Genomic DNA, 21,455 nt, shown 5'->3' with positions numbered 1-21,455 from the left:
GGAGGCTCGGAGGCATGGACGTTTATAAGTGGTTGTGAGGGGTTGCAACTGTGACCCCTGGCTAGCTCCCTGCATCCCCTGGCACTGTCTTTGCAACAAATGCAAAAACCACAGTTGATGGACAGAAGGCAGCACATTGTCATACATTCACCCAAGTACAGAGATCTGGGCCTAAATCCATCGTTTTTTTGAACTGCACACCACCCCAGTTCAGACATGGCCATATGCAAATCAGTCTGACCGTGTGCCTCAAGGGAACAGTCCAGCCCGAACTGCCAAGCCATGCCTTCCCTGGACCGGAAACAAGCTTCCGAGGACCGGTTTCTGACATTCTAGCCGTCTTCAGCCCGGCTTGCTTGAATCCAGTGGTGTGGAGTGCATGGGACTCACGTCTGAGCATACCCATACCACTCGGGGTGACAAATGCAAAAACCACAGTTGATGGACGGAATGCAGAACAATGTCATACATTCACCCCAGTACAGAGATCTGGGCCTAAATCCATCGTTTCTTTGCACTCCACACCACCCCAGTTCAGACATGGCCATATGCAAATCAGTCTGACCCTGTGCTTTAAGGGAACAGTCCAGCCCGAACTGCCAAGCCATGCCTTCCCTGGACCGGAAATAAGCTTCCGAGGACCGGTTTCTGGCATTTCAGCCATCTTCAGCCCGGCTTGCTTGAATCCAGTGGTGTGGAGTGCATGGGACTCACGTCTGAGCATACCCATCCCACTCGGGGTGACAAATGCAAAAACCACAGTTGATGGACAGAATGCAGAACAATGTCATACATTCACCCCAGTACAGAGATCTGGGCCTAAATCCATCGTTTTTTTGCACTCCACACCACCCCAGTTCAGACATGGCCATATGCAAATCAGTCTGACCCTGTGCCTCAAGGAAACAGTCCAGCCCGAACTGCCAAGCCATGCCTTCCCTGGACCGGAAACAAGCTTCAGAGGACCGGTTTCTGGCATTCTAGCCGTCTTCAGCCCGGCTTGCTTGAATCCAGTGGTGTGGAGTGCATGGGACTCACGTCTGAGCATACCCATCCCACTCGGGGTAACAAATGCAAAAACCACAGTTGATGGACAGAATGCAGAACAATGTCATACATTCACCCCATTACAGAGATCTGGGCCTAAATCCATCATTTTTTTGCACTCTACACCACCCCAGTTCAGTCATGGCCATGTGCAAATCAGTCTGACCCTGTGCCTCAAGGGAACAGTCCAGCCCGAACTGCCAAGCCATGCCTTCCCTGGACCGGAAACAAGCTTCCGAGGACCAGTTTCTGGCATTCCAGCCGTCTTCAGCCCGGCTTGCTTGAATCCAGTGGAGTGGGATGGGTATGCTCAGACGTGAGTCCCATGCACTCCACACCACTGGATTCAAGCAAGCCGGGCTAAAGACGGCTGCAATGCCAGAAACCAGTCCTCGGAAGCTTGTTTCCGGTCCAGGGAAGGCATGGCTTGGCAGTTCGGGCTGGACTGTTCCCATGAGGCACAGGGTCAGACTGATTTGCATATGGCCATGTCTGAACTGGGGTGGTGTGTAGTGCAAAGAAATTATGGATTTGGGCCCAGATCTCTGTACTGGGGTGAATGTATGACATTGTTCTGCATTCTGTCCATCACCTGTGGTTTTTGCAATTGTCACCCCGAGTGGGATGGGTATGCTCAGACGTGAGTCCCATGCACTCCACACCACTGGATTCAAGCAAGCCGGGCTGAAGACGGCTGGAATGCCAGAAACCGGTACTCGGAAGCTTGTTTCCGGTCCAGGGAAGGCATGGCTTGGCAGGTCGGGCTGGACTGTTCCTATGAGGCACAGGGTCAGACTGATTTGCATATGGCCATGTCTGAACTGGGGTGGTGTGTAGTGCAAAAAAAGATGGATTTAGGCCCAGATCTCTGTCCTGGGGTGAATGTATGACATTGTTCTGCATTCTGTCCATCACCTGTGGTATTTGCAATTGTCACCCCGAGTGGGATGGGTATGCTCAGACGTGAGTCCCATGCACTCCACACCACTGGATTCAAGCAAGCCGAGCTGAAGACGGCTGGAATGCCAGAAACCGGTCCTCGGAAGCTTGTTTCCGGTCCAGGGAAGGCATGGCTTGGCAGTTCGGGCTGGACTGTTCCCATGAGGCACAGGGTCAGACTGATTTGCATATGGCCATGTCTGAACTGGGGTGGTGTGTAGTGAAAAAAAAACGATGGATTTAGGCCCAGATCTCTGTACTGGGGTGAATGTATGACATTGTTCTGCATTCTGTCCATCACCTGTGGTTTTTGCAACTGTCTTTGCGACCCCAGGCCTCAGAGGTGGCAAAATCAGGGAAACGAAGACAGGTATGGCTCCACCCTACTTGTTTTCAGCTAATTTTTAATTAAGCTAACAGTGAATAATTGTGTATTATTCACTACATGGATGTCATTTTGGGGTCACAGTTGCGACCCTAGCCTGCCCCTTGCTACCCCTTTGCCTTTGCAACCCTTGGCCTCAGAGGTGGCAAAGTCAGTGCCAAGAACACAATGGTGCCTCGCACTATCAGAGTCAGGCTCTAACCTTGTTTTCTGCTCATTTTTATTACATTAATAAATAATAGTTTTTATTCACTATTAGTGTAATAAAAAGTGGAAAAGCAAGATCTGCACCTTCAGTGGCATTTGAGGTAAGAAAAATAAAATGGCTTTATGTATGTTGTGTGCATGCATTTGGGTGAGTTTGTGAGAGAGCGTGTATATGTGTGAGCATGTATGTTTGCATGCAAGGTCGTGGGTGTATGTGCATGTGCCAAAATGAGTGTGTAAGTATAAGTCAGTCAGAGAGACTGCAAATGAGTGATTCAGGGTGAGAGTGAGTGCAAGACACTAGGTGAAAACGAATGAGTGCAACTGAGTGCTAATGAGAGAATGAGTGTGAGTAAGTTAATGTAAGTGAGCCTGTATTGTTATGCTTGCAAATCTATTGTTGGACTTGGCATGCTTCTTGGAGTATAGAAGCACCATGGCAAAATGTTGGCACTGGCATTCTGGAGACAATACCTGCATATGGGATACCCACTGGAAAATGCTAGTGCTCGCACTCTGTATGTACATTTTGGCATGGGGCACCCATAAAAAATTGCCAGCGCTGGCCTACTAGGGGAACTCTTTGGCATAGGTGGCACCTGTGGCAAATGGCTGGTGATGGCACACTGGAGGTAATTCTTGACTTATCGGAAGACAACTGTGGCAATGTCATAAAGCTATCCATGACAAAATGTGGTCCACAATACATTAGTCATAACCTTTGATATAAGGGACATCCACAGTGCAAGAGAAGCAGTATTAGGAACATTCTGGCACTGGTTTATTGTATGTAATGTTTGGGCAAAAGGATCCACCATAGCAAAATGCTGTTCCTAGCAATAGAGGTAATTTTGGACATAAGGGGGCACCCATAGGATATTTTAAAAACATAATTGGGTGAACTCATGGGGGCTGTCAGGTTTCATTAGCTAGGCACACCTTGAAAGGACTTGAATATTTAGTGAGTTTTTTTCAGAGACTATGGCTGTTCTCTCCTAGAAGAATATAGAATATTAATTGCGCAAATAAGTAACTTCAGCAATGTTAATCATTGTAACGTAATCAGAATTAGGGCTGCGTGACATCACTTTTTGGGACGTTTCAGGGTCAAAGGTATATGATAACAATTCCTGTGACATCACTAAGTTCAAAGGGTATATGATGTCACTTCCGCTACCAAATGGATTTTGGTGAATCAATGTCCAGGCCGTTCTTGCACAAAAACCATCAGAAAAAATGCTAATAATTTCTCTTTGAAAGTAATCAGTCAAAACCTGCCATGTATTTCAAATGCAAAAAGAACAATTGATGGGCAGAATGCAGAACAATGTCATACATTCACCCCAGTACAGAGATCTGGGCCTAAATCCATCGTTTTTTTGCTCACCATGACATTCCAGTTTTGTACCCAGCTATATGCAAATCAGTTCTGACCCTGCGCCTAATGGGAACAGTCCAGCCCGAACTGCCAGGATAGGTCGTCCCTGGACTGGAAACAAGCATCCTGGGACCGGGTTCGGGCTTTCAGCCCTCATCAGCCAGAATAGCTTGACTCCAGGGGCATGGAGAGCATGGGACTCACGTCTGAGCATACCCGTCCCCTCAGGGTGACAAATGCAAATAGAACAATTGATGGACAGAATGCAGAACAATGTCATACATTCACCCCAGTACAGAGATCTGGGCCTAAATCCATCGTTTTCTTGCTCACCATGCCATTCCAGTTTTGTACCCAGCTATATGCAAATCAGTTCTGACCCTGCGCCTAATGGGAACAGTCCAGCCCGAACTGCCAGGATAGGTCGTCCCTGGACTGGAAACAAGCATCCTGGGACCAGGTTCGGGCTTTCAGCCCTCATCAGCCAGAATAGCTTGACTCCAGGGGCATGGAGAGCATGGGACTCACGTCTGAGCATACCCGTCCCCTCAGGGTGACAAATGCAAATAGAACAATTGATGGACAGAATGCAGAACAATGTCATACATTCACCCCAGTACAGAGATCTGGGCCTAAATTCATCGTCATCAACCTGCACATTTGAAAGTCTACAAAACCTCACAGAGATCTCACCAATACCCTAAAGGTGTACAAAGGTGTGGTGTGTTTAACAATGTCTATCACAAAGTCTAAATTCTGACATGCTTCCACGTAACTTATCACAATGCATCACAGTATATATTGCAAACTATGATGTAAGTAAAATGTTTTTAGTCACTCCCGTTACCAAATGCTCCTTATAGCCCAAACCCAAAAATCAGTGTCTCTCAGAAGCAGATGGCACACATTTGTGTATTCGCATAAAGCATTCATCCTCCGCCAATAGCTCATTTGCAACCTTACAAATAGGTTGCACACTTCTTTCCAGCTGACGTTTTCTAGGCAGTTCATTAATCACATGCTGCACAATCTCATACAGAACATCACCCCACCTTACTACTCTTAATACCATCTGCAGCTGAAATGGTTTACTACCCTACACATGCCAAACATAGCTTTCATTTGTCGAATAATGGGCTTCAGATGCCTTCAGTCCACGCAATATAAAAGCCACTTTATTTCCTCGTTTATACCTTCAGTAAAGCGGTGCAGAGGTTTATTAGTTAAAAGAGCCCATGAATCGCACTGCAAGCGACCAGCGGCATAACGGAAAGTCATAGGTGAGATTTTCATTGACATTATGTTGAGCGGGGGGCTCCTCAAGGGTGAGGGCATCCCTGTGTTGCAACCATGGTCACTAAATAATGGCATTCGGTCGTGTCAGGTTGGACTATTACAAATAGTCCAACTCCCCAAAAAGAAATAGTGGTGGCCCAGAATCCTGGTATCAAACTTGCAAGGGGCAATATGGTCAGGATTTCAATTCTGAATACAGTATCCACTGGATTTTAATGCTGAACACATACTCAGATGAAAGTGCCTATGCCTGATCGGTAAATGTTTTAACAACTTGGGGCCAGAATGTAGGAAGCCTTTTTGAGGTCGCAAACGGGCCTATTTGCAGAACCGGACCATTTGCAATCTCACAAAAGCTTTTTGGTATGTACAAACACAATAATGCAATTTTGCAGAATCACAGTTTGGGTTCGTCAATTAGTATTTGGATGGGGCATGTTTAGGGCATCCCTTCCAAATACCTATTTGCAATAGTATGTAATCGTAATCGTAATCATACGCTCTTGTATAGCGCCTTATCACTGCAAGGTCTCAAGGCGCTTGCTTTGGGAACCCGTCCTGGTCTTTCCCTGCGAGAATACCCCTACTGGGCATCCCCAAGGTGAAGACCAGGCATCCCATCGCGGTGGGGCCGTAGTGGAAATTAAGCAAGCTATTGCCCAGAGTTGCAGAGTGTGAACCCACGATTCGAGTAGGCATTGAGGCGAGAATTATCGAGTCCGTGGACATTATGAGCTCAAGTCCCTGCCGCGTCGGGAATTGAACCCTGGTCCCGGGTCTGACCTCTGCATCAGGATCTGCCTCCTCTAACCGGTGAGCCACACTTCTAGTATGTATTCAAGTTTAAGTTCAGTTAGTCTTTATTCGATAATGTTTCAATCATAAAAGACACGATACAGTCATAAAAGTGTTGTTAAAAGGATATCACCATAAAAACATACAATCTACAAAAATGTAATATCAGCATTATCGAAAGACCCTAGCAATTATATAAAAATTGGATAACTCTAAAAAGAATTCCATATAAACCAATATTAAACAATATCTACATGGGAGATACCCGCTTACTGATGGTGTACTCAAGTAGTAATTCCTAGAGCAGGGAGATTTTTCCTTCGCAGAACCAGCTAAGAAATTTCGTCGAGGCAATGACAATGTCTGCTCGAGTGTTTGTTACCAAAATGCGCAGAGCTATCATGCCCAATTTGTTACCAAGGTTGGAACACAGCAGCTTAAGCCACTTGCGTCGGGGACTCTGGTAGGCCGGGCACACAAGCAATACATGGGTTATCGACTCTTCCTGGGATGGACACGAAGGGCAGTTAGTGTCTTGAGCCTTGTTCCATTTTGCAGTGAAGGATCTTAACGAGAGAGTACCCACTCTAAATTGATAATATAATTTCCTGTCACCAGGCTTCGTAATCAGATTCCAGTACGCTTCTACTTTCACTGCAAACTTGTGTTCCAGGAAGATACCTTTAAGCGAGTTACTGCCCACCACCGACAGGGTCTTCTTAGTAATCATTTCCCAATACAGTGCTTTATACTCATTTTTATTGGGAAATGGATTACCTGTCGGGTCTTCCCACAGGTGTCTAAGCCCCATGTCAAACAAATGACACTTAAGCTTCTGCAGCCATTTAATTTTTGAGGACAGATCAGCATTTCTAATATACATTAGAGCATTGGCGTAAGACGCCAATTCTGGAGTGGTCCATAGCCTCCTTCAATAAGCTTGGGGTCTAAATCCCGCCACCTCATCAAAGCAAGTACAGACAAGGTCTAATAGCAGGGGCTTAATAGGGGTTGATTGTGGAAGGGAGGTCAATGATGTCAGAAACTTATTTTGTGCCAGAACTAGGGGTGATAGATTTTCAAACCCCCAGAGTTCCGCACCATATATTGAAGAAGCTCTGATTTTCCCATTATAAATCGTTATAGCCGGCCCCACTGGTTTAGTAGTCGATGTTCTTTTAGTAGGGCTCCTGCTAGTTGATTGTGCCTAAGAACTAGGACATCTAACTGGGGTGTCCAGTTCATCCTCCTACCCATAGTCACTCCTAAGTATGTAAAGGTATCTGTTTGTTCCAAGGGTGCTTTTTCATTTCGACTCTGCCTTTAATGAGTTTATGTTTGTGCAACACCATGAACTTAGTTTTGTCAACATTTACTATAAGATCATGATAATTGCAGAAATCTGTAAATCTGTCAAGGGCACGTTGCAGACCAGATTGAGTTTTAGATAAAATGAAAGTATTGTATGCAAACATTAAAGTAGGAACCTATGAGCTGGAAAATTAGTATAATAAGTGATTACCTTCTTTATAAATAGGGAGAATAGGGTAGGGGCAAGGACACACCCTCTCACACTCCCTTATTAACTGGGAACCGATCAGTTAGTTCTGTCCCCACCTTACCTGGGTGTAATTCGCCTCATGCAATTTAATAATGAAACCTAAGATTTCTAGCGGCATCCCAGCCTCCTTTAATGAGTCCCATAGCTTATGGAGTGGCACTAAATCAAATGCTGATTTTAAATCAACAAAAGCTGCAGAGGGTCCCCCCTGCAAGGAACACTGTACTCCAATAAATCATCATAAATCTAAAAACGTAATCAGTGGTGCTGACGTGGGGTCTGAAGCCCCCTTGATAGGTAGATAATACATTCTGGTCTACTATCCGTTCTTTAACCATACCTAGCACAAGTCTAGCCACTATTTTCTGTAAAGTATCAATTAGGCTTATCGGCCTGTAGCTGCTAGGATTGGCACGGTTACCCTTTTTATATATGGGAATAATTTCAGCCCCACGCCAAGTGTCTGGAATTGGCGCACCTCTAGCAATAGCATTTATGATAATAAAAATGTATTCTGTCCAGTTCTTCCTAAAAACTTATAAATATCAGCCGGGATACAATCCAGGCCGGGGACCCTCCCTGCTGGAACCCCATCCAGGACCCTTTCTATCTCCCCCTTATCAAATGTTAAGACATCCTCAGTATTAACCTCAGGGTAGGCTGTTACATTACTGGCCGAGAAAGCAAATTGAGCTTGGTAATGCTCCACCCAAAGTTCAGGAGGTACATTATTAACTGGAGTAGAGAGTCAATCACTCCACTGCCCCATTTGACTAGTTGCAAAAATGTAATCCAGTTCTTCCCTGTGCTGGCATTGGTTAGGCTTACCCATTTATCCTCATCAAAAACCTTCTTTGCCTGCATTTGAGCTTTTTTATAGTTTGTCCTTGCCATTTTGATCTCATGGGGTGCTCCTGTCTTGATTGCATTTGAAAGATGCTTGAATGCGACTCCACATGCCTCATCGTACAATTTAGCCGATTTATTTTTAGTATGGCTGTGTGGTCTTCTATTTTTCGTAAAAAATGACTTTAGGTTAGCAAATAAATCATTGTGAACCTTCATGAGATCTAAGAAAAAATTATTGTGGAGATCTATAGAACCAAGCAGTGTTAGAGTTTCTTCAATGGTTAACTTAATCTGCTTTACGGCGCCTTCATCTTCTGAGACTACTGCCCATTTCAGCCAACGGCAATCTTGGGACATAATTACTTCTCCTATAGCGGTTTCTGGAACAGAGTTGAGTTGGGGTGATCCAATCCCTTTCTAGCTAAAGTTAATAGAAGAGGATCGTGGTCACTCTCCAGTCTGTGGTGGATCAACATGTCCACAAATCTATGCCATAGCTCCAAGCTAAGGAGAATGTAGTCAATTCTACTGCATCTATTCCCATTAGAAAATGGTATTAATACCATACATATCTGAGGGAGATCTCCCGTTGGCAGCCCTTAGCCCCCGCCCCAGGAATAATCTTTTTAGCTGCAACGCCGCCTCGGACCATTTATTAATTGGTGACAGCGATAGAGACGGTATCCCCCAATTCTGGTCTTCCTTCATACTAAGGCTGTAGTCATCTAGGCATTGGGCCATAAGTGTACAGTTTAGGTCACCTGCGATGACCAGGACATTTGAACCATCTGGGTCATTTATAAATGTGTCCAGGAGGGCAATAGTCGGCGAGGCTTTCCCACCCGCAATCCCTCTTGCATACACATTAAGTAGTATGAAATCTGGCTCTCCCTCATAGTAGACCTTGATGGCAAGAATGTCAGGGCTATCTATTGATAATTCCTTTATTTGGAGCGATGTCTGTTGCTTGACCCATATTAACAATCCCACGCTAGGTCTCCCCTTGGTGTTTGCAATTGCCGCTTTGCCAAAAGCCAAGTATCCTGGAGGGCAAATCATATCTACCGACCAGGTCTCCTGGAAGGCAATAAAATCGGATCACTGACAGAATATCGACAGTCAAAATATCGACTTGCCAAAATATCGAGGTAAAAATATCGAATGCCAGAATATCGACCTCCTATCTACAAACAGGTAAGTACAAAAATATCGACTCCAAAATATCGATAGGAAAATATATCGACAGTCAAAATATCGAATGTTTTAAATATCTTAAAAGTAATTTAAAACTAATATAATAATAAATAGAATTAATTTAAACATACTTAAAATACTTAAATAAACTTAAAATTAATAAATAATTAATGTAACTTTAAAAAAATATATTTATATTTTTAAAACATATATATATATATATAATATATATATATATATATATATATATATATATATATATATATATTATTTTTTCCGTAGGATAGCGAGAGGGTTAAATTTACTATTCACACTCCAGAGAGTGCAACAGTAGGGAAAGCGTTGGATAGCGTAGGTGTAAAAATTACTATTCCCACTCCAGAGAGCGCAACAGTAGGGAAAGCGTTGGATAGCGTAGGGGTACAAATTACTATTCCCACTTCAGTGAGTGCAACAGTAGGGAAAGCGTTGGATAGCGTAGGGGTAAAAATTACTATTCCAACTCCAGAGAGTGCAACAGTAGGGCAAGCGTTGGATAGTTAGAGGGTAAAAATTACTATTCCCACTCCAGAGAGAGCAACAGTAGGTAAAGTGTTGGATAGCGTAGTGGTAAAAATTACTATTCCCACTCCAGAGAGCGCAACAGTAGGGAAAGCATTGGATAGCGTAGGGGTAAAAATAAGTATTCCCACTCTAGAGAGTGCAACAGTAGGGAAAGTGTTGGATAGCGTAGGGGTAAAAATTACTATTCCCACTCCAGTGAGTGCAACAGTAGGGAAAGCGTTGGATAGCGTAGGGATAAAAATTACTATTCCTACTCCAGAGAGTGCAACAGTAGGGAAAGCATTGGATAGCGTAGGGATAAAAATTACTATTCCCACTCCAGTGAGTGCTACAGTAGGGAAAGGGTTGGATAGTGTAGGGGTAAAAATTATTATTCCAACTCCATAGAGTACATCAGTAGGGAAAGCGTTGGATAGCGTAGAGGTAAAAATTACAATTTCCACTCCAGTGAGTGCAACAGTAGGGAAAGTGTTGGATAGCGTAGGGGTAAAAATGACTATTCCCACTCCAGTGAGTGCAACAGTAGGGAAAGCGTTGAATAGCGTAGGGATAAACATTACTATTCCTACTCCAGAGAGTGCAACAGTAGGGAAAGCGTTGGATAGCAAAGGGATAAAAATTACTATTCCCACTCCAGTGAGTGACACAGTAGGGAAAGCGTTGGATAGCGTAGGGGTAAAAATTTCTATTCCAACTCCAGAGAGTGCAACAGTGGGGAAAGCGTTGGATAGCGTAGGGGTAAAAATTACTATTCCCACTCCAGTGAGTGCAACAGTAGGGAAAGAGTTGGATAGCGTAGGGGTAAAAATTACTATTCCTACTCCAGAGAGTGCAACAGTAGGGAAAGTGTTGGATAGCGTAGGGTTAAAAATTACTATTCCCACTCCAGTGAGTGCAATAGTAGGGAAAGTAAATATTTCATATATAAATATAAATAACATCAATATTAATACCAATTACAAAGTAATTAAAATATTTTACAATTTTATAAAATATATTAATTAATGAATTAAAATTACAAATAAAAAGTAACTAGTAATACAAATTACCTACTAATACTAATTATTTACTAATTACCAATAAATTAATTTACAATATAAAAATAAATAAAAATTAGACACAAAAAATATTTTAAAAATGTAATTACTTGGGGGCGTGGCCAAGATGGCGTCCGAGTAAGACGCTTTCTCGGGTCTCTCCGGCGCCGAACCGAACAAAGCTACTCACAGCACGATCCTGGTGTAGCTGCCCGGGTCCTGAAGGGAGGCGGAAGTGCCCCCAGCACAGCGGAGTGCAGCGGTGCCGCTAGAGGAGCGGTGTGACGCTGGGAACGCCTACCGGGATCCCTAGCCTTTGGGGCCTAAGAAGCACCGGCCTCCCGTGATCGGGGAGCCGGCTTGGTGACTGCGGCACTCGCGGTGCTTGGCGAGGCGCCGCCGGAACACATCCAGCGCCTGCCAGCGGTGGGAGCGGGGCTCCTGCCGGCAGGGAAACGTGCCTGGGCTTTGGAGCCTTGTCGCTGAGGACGGCGAGGACAGCCGGGAAGTAGCGGTGACTCCGGCGGCAGGACGGAGGAGGAGCGGTGAGAGCGCCGCGGAGCATCCGGACACGGCAGGCCACCGGCGGGTGGCGCAGTGCGGGGCCGGCGGAGAGGAGTGGAGCTACACGGGGCCCAGTACTGCTGGTGGAACGAGCGGTGCAGGGACGAGGACGGGGCCCAGCAGCGGTGTAGGCGGGGTGAGTGCCTCCCCAGGGAGGGCGGGAGCGGCCATACTGCCTGGGACGACGGGACCTGGCGCTACATACAACAGCTGCGGCGCTACTCTTGGCGGATAGGCGTGGGCTGGCTGGCCGTTTGAATTTGCCGCGTGGTGCCACGGCGACCTGCATCGAGATCCACGGCCAGTGTAGGTGGTGGAGGGCCGTCTGGACCGCGGACCCCGCCAGGGGGACGGATTGCTGGGGCCGGACTGCTGCGCTTTTGCACTTGGGAACGTCTGGGTACATCAGAGCCTGACGCGGTCCCATTATAGTTCCCTTCCTGGAGGCCACGACGTGGATGGCGCTGATTGCGGAGTGGAGTGTGCCTGCATTGCCCTACCTAGCCCTACCTCCTAATCACGCGCAGTTAGTTGTGGGGACCCCTAACCCCCCCACGTGTGGGCCGCCTGCCTTGGATCTGCCTTCCGTTGAGCCCTGGACAGTGAGGGGGCACCGTTTGTGCTGCCTGGAGGGAAGCGTTGCGGCTCGCGGGCCCCACAGGCTCCCATAGCGTCTGCTACCTGTCGGATTGGGGTGGTCTGACCTCTCGGTCTGCGTGCCACCAGCCGAGATGGCCAACGTGTCGCGAAAGGGGGGTCGTCAGGGTAAGGAGGGTGCCTCCAAGTCCTCTCAGCAGCCGGCATCCCCGGGGGCCAGTAGCTCGCAGAAGGTATCGGACGACGAGGCGCCAGCTACTAAGGCCTTCATGACCGAACTGTTTACATCCATAAAGGAGGATATTTCTGAGCTCCGGGCTCAATTGGCTTCTGACCTGAGGGAAGTGCGCAGGGACGTGGACGGCATTGGCGAGAGAGTGGCGACCCTGGAAGACCATGATCTGAGCATGGCTAACGATGTGCACCTGCTGCAACAAGATATCATCCGCCTCACTGAACAGAATCTGGACCTGCAGTTGCATACGGAGGACTTGGAAAATCGTTCCAGGAGGAACAACATCCGCATCCGGGCGGTGCCATGGGATGGCGAGGCGGGAGACCTGCGTGGCTACGTCCGGGACTTGTTTTTACAGATTTTGGATGAGGAGGAGGTGACGGAGATCGAGATGGACAGAGTACACAGAGTTGGTCTGCCTAGGCGCGGTGGGGGTCCCCCTCCTGACATCCTCGTCTGTGTTCATGACTTCCAACTCAAAGAACGTATTCTCCGCAAGGCCAGGGCCATCTCGTCTTTGCAATTCAGGGGCCATGCCCCTCAGCTGTACCAGGACTTGGCAGCCTCCACCCTGCGGAAGAGGAGGGAGTTCCGCCCGGTGACTTCCTTCTTGAGAGAACGCAACATCTCCTATTCGTGGGGCCACCCCTTCAGGATCATCTTCCGATGGCAGAATCGGCTGGCACAGATTAACACTCTGCAGGTAGCAAAGGACCTTTTGGGTCTCCAGGATGACCCTCCTTCACAGGGAGCGACTGCTTCGCCGAATCGGAGACGTCATCGCTCGTCCTCCTGGCATAGGGTGGGAGCCTCCCCAGACCGGCGGCGGCCGGACCGCGCTTCTAGTCAGCAGGAAAGGGTCGACGCAGTGGCTTCGGTGGCCTCAGCCACGCTGGCGGATCCGCAACTCGGCTCTGGAGCGGCATGATCCACCACGGTTTTGACTTGACCAGGTTCGGCGCCGGAGGGACTTCGGAGTCCGGTCTGGGGTATGGATGTACTTTTTGGGGAGACACCCCGGACCATGGCCGAAGGGGTTGATCCTTTGGCACCCCTGCTCCGCTTCCAGTTGGGAAGACCTCTCCGGAACCTTGGACTACTGGACTTGATGAGTATTCTGTTTCTCCTTTATGATTTCCAATCCTGTTGTTTGTTGTTCCCTTCCTTATGGGTAAGGTTTGGTGTTGGGGAGGATGGGGGTTCGGGGGCGGGGAGGCTCCATGACTTGCGCTATGCTTGGTTTACTTGTCTGTTGGGGTGGGGTTGGGCTGGGGGTTGTTGGGGCCGATGGGGGGGGACCCGTGACGGGGGGCTGAAGGGGATGTTTGTGGTGTGTCTGCGGCTAAGTGCGTACTCTACTGTTGGAACTATTGTGCTGCGAATGATCGGGAAACTGCTAGGTGTCTGTTGCCTGAGGGCAGGGCTGAACGAGGGATGGATGGCACTTGGCACACTGAGAGCGACTTCTGGGGTGTATTTCCGTCATGCCGCTTAGTATAGGGACGTGGAATGTTAAGGGCTTGAATTCGCCACAGAAACGGCAGAGAGTACTGAAGTATGTGATGGATCATCAACTTGATGTGGTTGGACTGCAAGAAACCCACTTGGCTCGGAAGGATGAGTTGAGGCTCCGCCATAGGGCATACCCCATTGTGTACAGGTCCTCCGCAGCTACGAAGCACCGGGGGGTGGCGCTTCTGTTCAGAGCTTCGTTGCAGTTTCAACCGGTAGAGGTCCGACACGACAAGGAGGGCCGTTGGCTGATGGTTAAGGGGCACATTCAGGGCAGGCTGTGTACGTTTGTAGTGGTGTATATGCCCAATGCGGGTCAGAACAAGTATTTGCAAGAATTGCTGGTGAAGATTGGGGACTTTGCGGGGGGACACTTATTCGTGCTGGGAGACTTTAATCTGGTGTGGGACAGGGACCTCGATAGCTCAGGGGGTCGTAGGGCGGACACGGGGGTCTTTTCGGAGGCCACGCAGCAGGGGGTGGGGGAGTTGGGTCTAGCTGACGGATGGCGCTTTTTCCACCCTTCCATGAAAGACTACACATTCTTTTCACACGTACACCACTCTTACTCCCGCTTGGATTACATTTTTCTTAGCCAGTCTCTACGGGGGAACATACTGGATGCCGCCATTCTCCCGATCTCGGTGTCGGACCACGGTCTCTTGGTGCTCACTCTTCGTTGGTCGCCACCCGACACCGCGAACCGAAAGTGGTACTTCCCGGCGTCGGTGGTTAGGGACGAGGTTTCTAACCAGGCCTTGCGCCTGGCCATCCGCGAATTTTTCGACTGCAATCCACCGTCGGATACCTCTCTGACAACTACGTGGGACGCCTTTAAGGCGACGATCAGGGGAACATGCTTGGGCCTCAATTCACAACTTAATACCCTGCGTAGAAAGGAACGGGACGCACTGGAAGCCGAGGTGCTTGAACTCGAGAGGGCTCATAAGCTCAATCCCTCGAGGGTGACCCTACGTCCACTTACGGCGGTTAGGGGCAAACTCAAGGCACATTATGCGAATAGGGCCGAACTTACTCTCTTGCGCCTAGGGCGGCATTCGTACTCTAGTGGCAACAAGGTTGGCAGACACTTAGCCCGGCAATTGCGGGACAAGAGGGAACGAGAATACATAGGGGGGATCAGAGACTCCACAGGTGCTCTTTGTCATAGTGACGGGGCGAAGGCGGACATATTTGGCCGCTTTTATGCCGAACTGTATAAGGGCGAGGAGCTGGATGCGACAGCACAGCGGGAGTTCTTGCAGCGCTTACCGCTTCCGCAAGTCTCCAGGGAGTGGAATGATTTGTTAGAGGCTCCGATCACGAGGGAGGAAGTCCTCTCAGCCATCCAAAAGCTGAAATTGCATAAAGCCCCCGGCCCGGATGGGTACACTGCTGTCTTCTATAAAACCTTCGCGACTGAGGTGTGTGATTTTTTAGTGGCCCTCTTCAACGATATGGCTGCGTCCGGAGTGAGTGCCGCGACTTTGGCGGAGGCGGTGATAACGGTCCTGCCGAAACCAGGGAAGGATCCTGAGCTCTGTTCATCCTTTCGCCCCATAGCCTTACTTAATATCGACGCGAAGTTGTATTCAGCGATCCTAGCAGGTCGTCTTCAGGACTTGTTACCGGCGATTGTTCATCCGGATCAGTCCGGATTTATCAAAGGCCGCCAGACGCACGACAATACGCGCAGGGTGATTCATCTCATCGAGAAGGCGAACAGGTTCCGCATTCCTGCGGTATTGGTGGGCCTGGATGCGGAGAAGGCCTTCGATCGTGTCGACTGGAGCTTTCTCTTTCACACGATGCAGGCGTTTGGGTTCTCCGACAGATTCCTCACTATGGTGAGGGCTAATTTCTGTAGCCCCCGATCGAGGGTGGCGGTGAACGGACACCTGTCGGCGTTCTTCCAGCACTCACGAGGTACCAGACAGGGATGCCCCCTCTCTCCCTTATTGTTTGCGCTCAGCATTGAACCTTTGGCGATGGCGGTCCGGGAGCATGAGGGGGTGAAGGGCATTCCATTCACTGGGGAGCAGCACAAGATCTCTCTCTTTGCAGATGATGTTCTACTATCGGTGGCTGACCCCGCTAATTCTCTCCCATGCGTACGGGATATATTGCTGGCCTTCGAGGGAGTGGCCGGCTTTAAGGTGAACTACGGCAAATCTTACGTCCTGAATTTAACCTTATCACAAGCCGACGTTGCCCAGGTTAAACCATCGACGCCACTGGCCTGGGCCTCGGGCTCGATACTTTACTTAGGAATCCACCTCACTCCTACGGTGGGGGGCTTATTTGCAGCCAACTTCCCACCCCTGCTGGCCAAGACGCGGGCTGAATTGGAGAAGTGGAAGCCCAAATTCCTGTCGTGGCTCGGTAGGGTACATGCCATTAAAATGGTCCTTCTCCCCAAATACTTGTATCTTTTTCAGGGCCTACCGATTCCATTGAGCACTTCATTTTTTAGACAGCTCCGGACATTGATCTTGAAATTTATCTGGCAGGGAGGTCGGGCTCGGCTGTCGTTTACACTCTTGCGACGGCTGCGAGATGACGGGGGGGTCGGCCTCCCCGATCTACATCTCTACTATAAAGCTGCCCAACTGAGAGTCATGGTAGAATGGTCACAGCAATTTTCCGACAAACATTGGTTGCATATGGACCGGAGCGTGACTGGCCGGTCCATTTGGGATCTGGCCTGGAAACCCAGGCGCGATCGCCCGGTGAACGCGTACATTAGTACGCCCACAGGGACCACACTGAAAGTGTGGGACTCCCTGGCGGGGGACGAGCGATGGACGACCTTTCCGTCTCCATTCACTCCGTTACACCTTAACCCGGCGTTCCCGCCGGCACTAGCCGAGGGCCCCTTTGACGCGTGGAGGGAGGGGGGGTGCCGAGCACTGCTCCATCTGTTCCACGGCTCTGAACCCCTGACATTTGAGAATTGCATGCGAGATTACCAAGTGCTGCCAACCGAAAAATATAGGCATTTACAGCTGCTCCACTGGGCCACATCGCCGGGAGTTCGGGAGGCTGCCACGAGGCCTCCTTCTGAATTTGAGGCCTTTCTGCTGAAAACATCTACCATGAAGGGGGCTATCTCCTTTCTATACCGTTTGTTGCTTCGATCAGCCCTTTCCCCTAGACCGCGCTACATGGAACAATGGGAGGAGATGGTGGGGAGGGACATTACCGACGGAGAATGGACGGCGTTGTGGAAGGACATGACGCAATTTAACCACTCAATTCTCCTGCGGGAGGCTCATTTGAAGACGCTCACGCAATGGTATATGGTCCCCGCCCGACTTCGGCGTATCTACCCGGCCGTTTCGGATAGATGTTGGAGGGGGTGTGGGCTACTGGGGGACTTCCGCCATATTTGGTGGGATTGCCCGATCATCAAACCCTTTTGGGACGAGATTTTATCCCATATCAAAGATATTTTGCAGTATCCCATCGATAATTCTTTGGCTTTCGTACTCCTGGGCCTGAGGGATCCTGGCCTCGAGCATCAGACTCGCGCGGACAAGAAGATTCTATGGCTTTGCCTTGGCGCTGCCAAGCTCACACTGGCGGCGGCCTGGAAACGCAAGGAGGCACCGGCGATCTCACTTTGGCACGCTAGGCTGTGGAGGCTCCTGAGTCTTGAGAGAATGGCGGACATCTTCCTAGGCAACTACAAAAACTTTAAGCACATATGGGGTCCCCTGGTGTCCTTCCTTTCTGCTGGTTTACCCTCGGCGGTGTGCCCGGCATCGTTGAGGACCCTACATTTGTTTCAGTTCTAAGTATGAGTGTTGCATGAGTGAGGGGTGAATGAGGCACCGTCACGGGTGGGAAGGGGGGGGGAGGTGGGAGGGAAGTTGAGTTTAGGTTCCGCTGTTGGGACATTTGTGCCGCTGGGACGAGGCTTAGTTACATGGCTTTGGGACTTTGGTCTTTCTACCGGCTGGACCAGAAGTATTCCCCGCATTGGGGTTACTTAAGAGACTACGTCCCTCCGGCAGATGCTGGAGCTTGGACTCTACTTGCTTCTCTTGCATTGCATTATTGCCTCGTCTTGCTTTATTGCTTCCCACTGTGTGGGATCATCTACGCACCCGATGCGGTACCTTTGTTTACTGTTTTTTCTCTGTGTATTGCAAAATAAAAATTTTACAAAAAAAAATTTAAAAAAAAAAAAAATGTAATTACTTACAATTAAATTACTTCCCAAGCTATTCCCCTATAAACACACAACCCACTACAGAAAATAATGTAATAAAAGTAACATAGTTATCAAATAATCAATTACAATAAATTACAAATTATATTTTAATTAATTACCAATTAATTCTAAATAAATAACAATAAATAAATAACATATTTAATTAATTATAATTAAATTACTTCCCACCCTATTCCCCAATAAACCCACAACCCGCTAAGGAAAATAAATTACTACAATTAACATATTTATCAATTAATCAATTAAAATTAATTACCAATTATATTTTAATTATTTACAAAGTCATAATTAATTCACAATTATTTCCAAATAAATACCAATAAATTAAATAACATATTTAATTAATTATAATTAAATTACTTCCCAGCCTATTCCCCTATAAACCCACAACCCGCTACAGAAAATAAATGACTAAAATTAACATATTTATCAATTAATCAATTAAAATTAATTACCAAATATATTTTAATTAATTACCAATTATTAATTGACAATTAATTTTAAATAAATACCAATAAATAAAATAACATATTTAATTAATTATAATTAAATTACTTCCCACCCTATTCCCCTATAAACCCACAACCCGCTACATAAAATAAATTACTCAAATTAACATATTTATCAATTAATCATTTAAAATTAATTACCAATTATATTTTAATTAATTACCAATTAATAATTAATTAACAATTAATTTTAAATAAATACCAATAAATAAAATACCATATTTAATTGATTATAATTAAATTACTTCCCACCCTAATCCCCTATAAACCCACAACCCGCTACAGAATTATATTACACAAAATTTTTAAATTAACTTACCTTAAATTCGATATTTTTGTTGTCTATATTCTGTCTAGTCGATATTATGTCCATTCTATATTTTTGATTCGATATTATGTCCATTCTATTCGATATTAAAATGTTCTAGTCAATATTTTGGTAGTCTATATTCTGTCTAGTCGATATTACGTCTATTCTATATTTTTTACTCAATATTATGTCTAGTCAATAATAAAAACTCGATATTTTGACTCTATACCGATTAAATCATAACCCTCAATAAAATTTGACCAATCAAAAGACAAAGTTTGCTGAGTAAGCCGGCAATATTCCAAGATAACAGGAAAATTGGGGAGGAGTGTATGCCCTCAGAGTTTGCGGGAAGTGATAAAAGCTCTATAGGAGCCTGGCTCTTATCCCCCATTTGGTGCAAACCCTTTTTAGGGCTTTGGAGAGAGATGGGACAGTTATCAGAATACTTTGCCAAAGTCTGGGTAGGTGAATGTACTCAATCACATTGATCTAAGTCGGATAGTGGGGCAAATCTATTAAACAAAGGGACCTCTATTGGTCTTTGTACTAATCTAAAAGGTACCCGTATTTGCCTGTCCATCCCTTGACATTTCAACGCATTGGAAAGACAGGGCCCTGGTTTGTAGAAATACCCTAATGGTAGAATAGACACTCTATCAGGGTGTCTTCCTGGCATCCCTCCCAAATTATCCAAAAGATATCTTGCTATGTGTACATTATTAAAATTGACGACTACACAATCACCAATCCCTTCTTTCCTGGATGGACCTGTCCACGATATTCGTCTAGCCATGATCATATGCTTTTCAACACCCTCCTCCCAAATCCCAACATCCTTAAGTTGAGTATGAAACCAATGCAGAGCTTTAAATAATAGTTGGTCAGTGGTTTCGGTGTGTGCTGCCCGCAGGGGTGGAACATTCCTCAAAACTACCACTAGTGGAGCGGCTGCTGGAGGAAGGTGGAGGGCCGTGGGGTGTAGTTGCACAACATTATGTTCCGAACCCCTGGTTCCTTGTGGCCCGGTAGATGTAGTGGCTTGACTTGCCAAAAGACAATTTTTACAATTAATATTCTTAGTTGGTACTGTTACTGTTGCCCCTCTGCCATCACCTGGAGTGCTCATAATTGATTGGACAAATTCACCTGATAAATTCCCTAAGTCAGCCTCATTCCTATACGAAAAAGCTAGTTTTTGTTGTGGCTACATCTGTAATCACCCTGGGAGCAGTTTGTCTCGTTGCTTGTGGACACGGAAGCTTGGGTTTGGCTGTGACCGAGGCTAGCACCATATTTCCCAGGATGCTGGATATATTCTCAGCAGTAGGTTTAGGTTGTGCATGAAGGCCCTCTAAGACAGAAAAACCTGTCATAACTGGGTTTCAGAGTTTATTAGGCGTTCCTCAATCCGACTCAACCTATAGGTGATTGGAGATAATAAGATTGCTAATAGGTTTTAGAGGCTTCTCCACATTTCCTCATTGGAGTTTGAGCTAAGGCCACCCATGGAAGCAAAATTGAAATCCGAGTAGGAAGTAGCAGTACGGTCTTGTGTGCTGCCCTCGTCTGTTGAAACACGTCCTCCATTTTTATTAGTCATTGGCGCCTTCGCAGTAGAAGGCCTCTGTGGACCGACTCCCCTTTTCCTTTTTACTGCTGGGTCAGGAGTAGGTTGGTTAATTGTATTTTTATTTTTGGCTAAAGATCTGGCCGACATTTTCAGGGGCACACTAAAAGCAGCCTTATACACATCTACTGGTGATTTTACAGTGTCCTCCAATGACCCGGTTAGGGAGGTCACAGAGCCGCTCGCCTCATTAATAATGGTGGGTGTGTTACAATTAACAGCAGAGTGGACAGGAGAACAAGCTGAAGCAATTATGCCCAGGGAAGATCTTTTAGCTTGTTGTGGATCCAAGGATAAGCGACGCTCTGTTATCGCTATTGTTAGATTTGGGGGTCTCTGGTTGGCACAGGTAAGGACTTGTGACAAGCAGGGACCCTCTTCCCTAGTCAGGATAAGGGGATCACCCTCTAGAAATAACCCATGCTCCCCCTCTAGGTAGCTTGGCGCAAGCAGACAAGACTTATTTTCAGAGGCGTTATAGGTTAAGCATTTGTGAACACACACACAGTAACCGTGTGACAACACCACAAATGGACACCACAATGGGAATATATCAAAAATAGGTTTCTTTTATTTAAGGCTTAGCACAAGACCATCATAACGATAAGC

This window comes from Lissotriton helveticus, chromosome 1_1 (assembly GCF_964261635.1).
Source record: "Lissotriton helveticus chromosome 1_1, aLisHel1.1, whole genome shotgun sequence".
NCBI lineage: Eukaryota > Metazoa > Chordata > Amphibia > Caudata > Salamandridae > Lissotriton > Lissotriton helveticus.
This window is presented reverse-complemented; position numbering follows the sequence as displayed.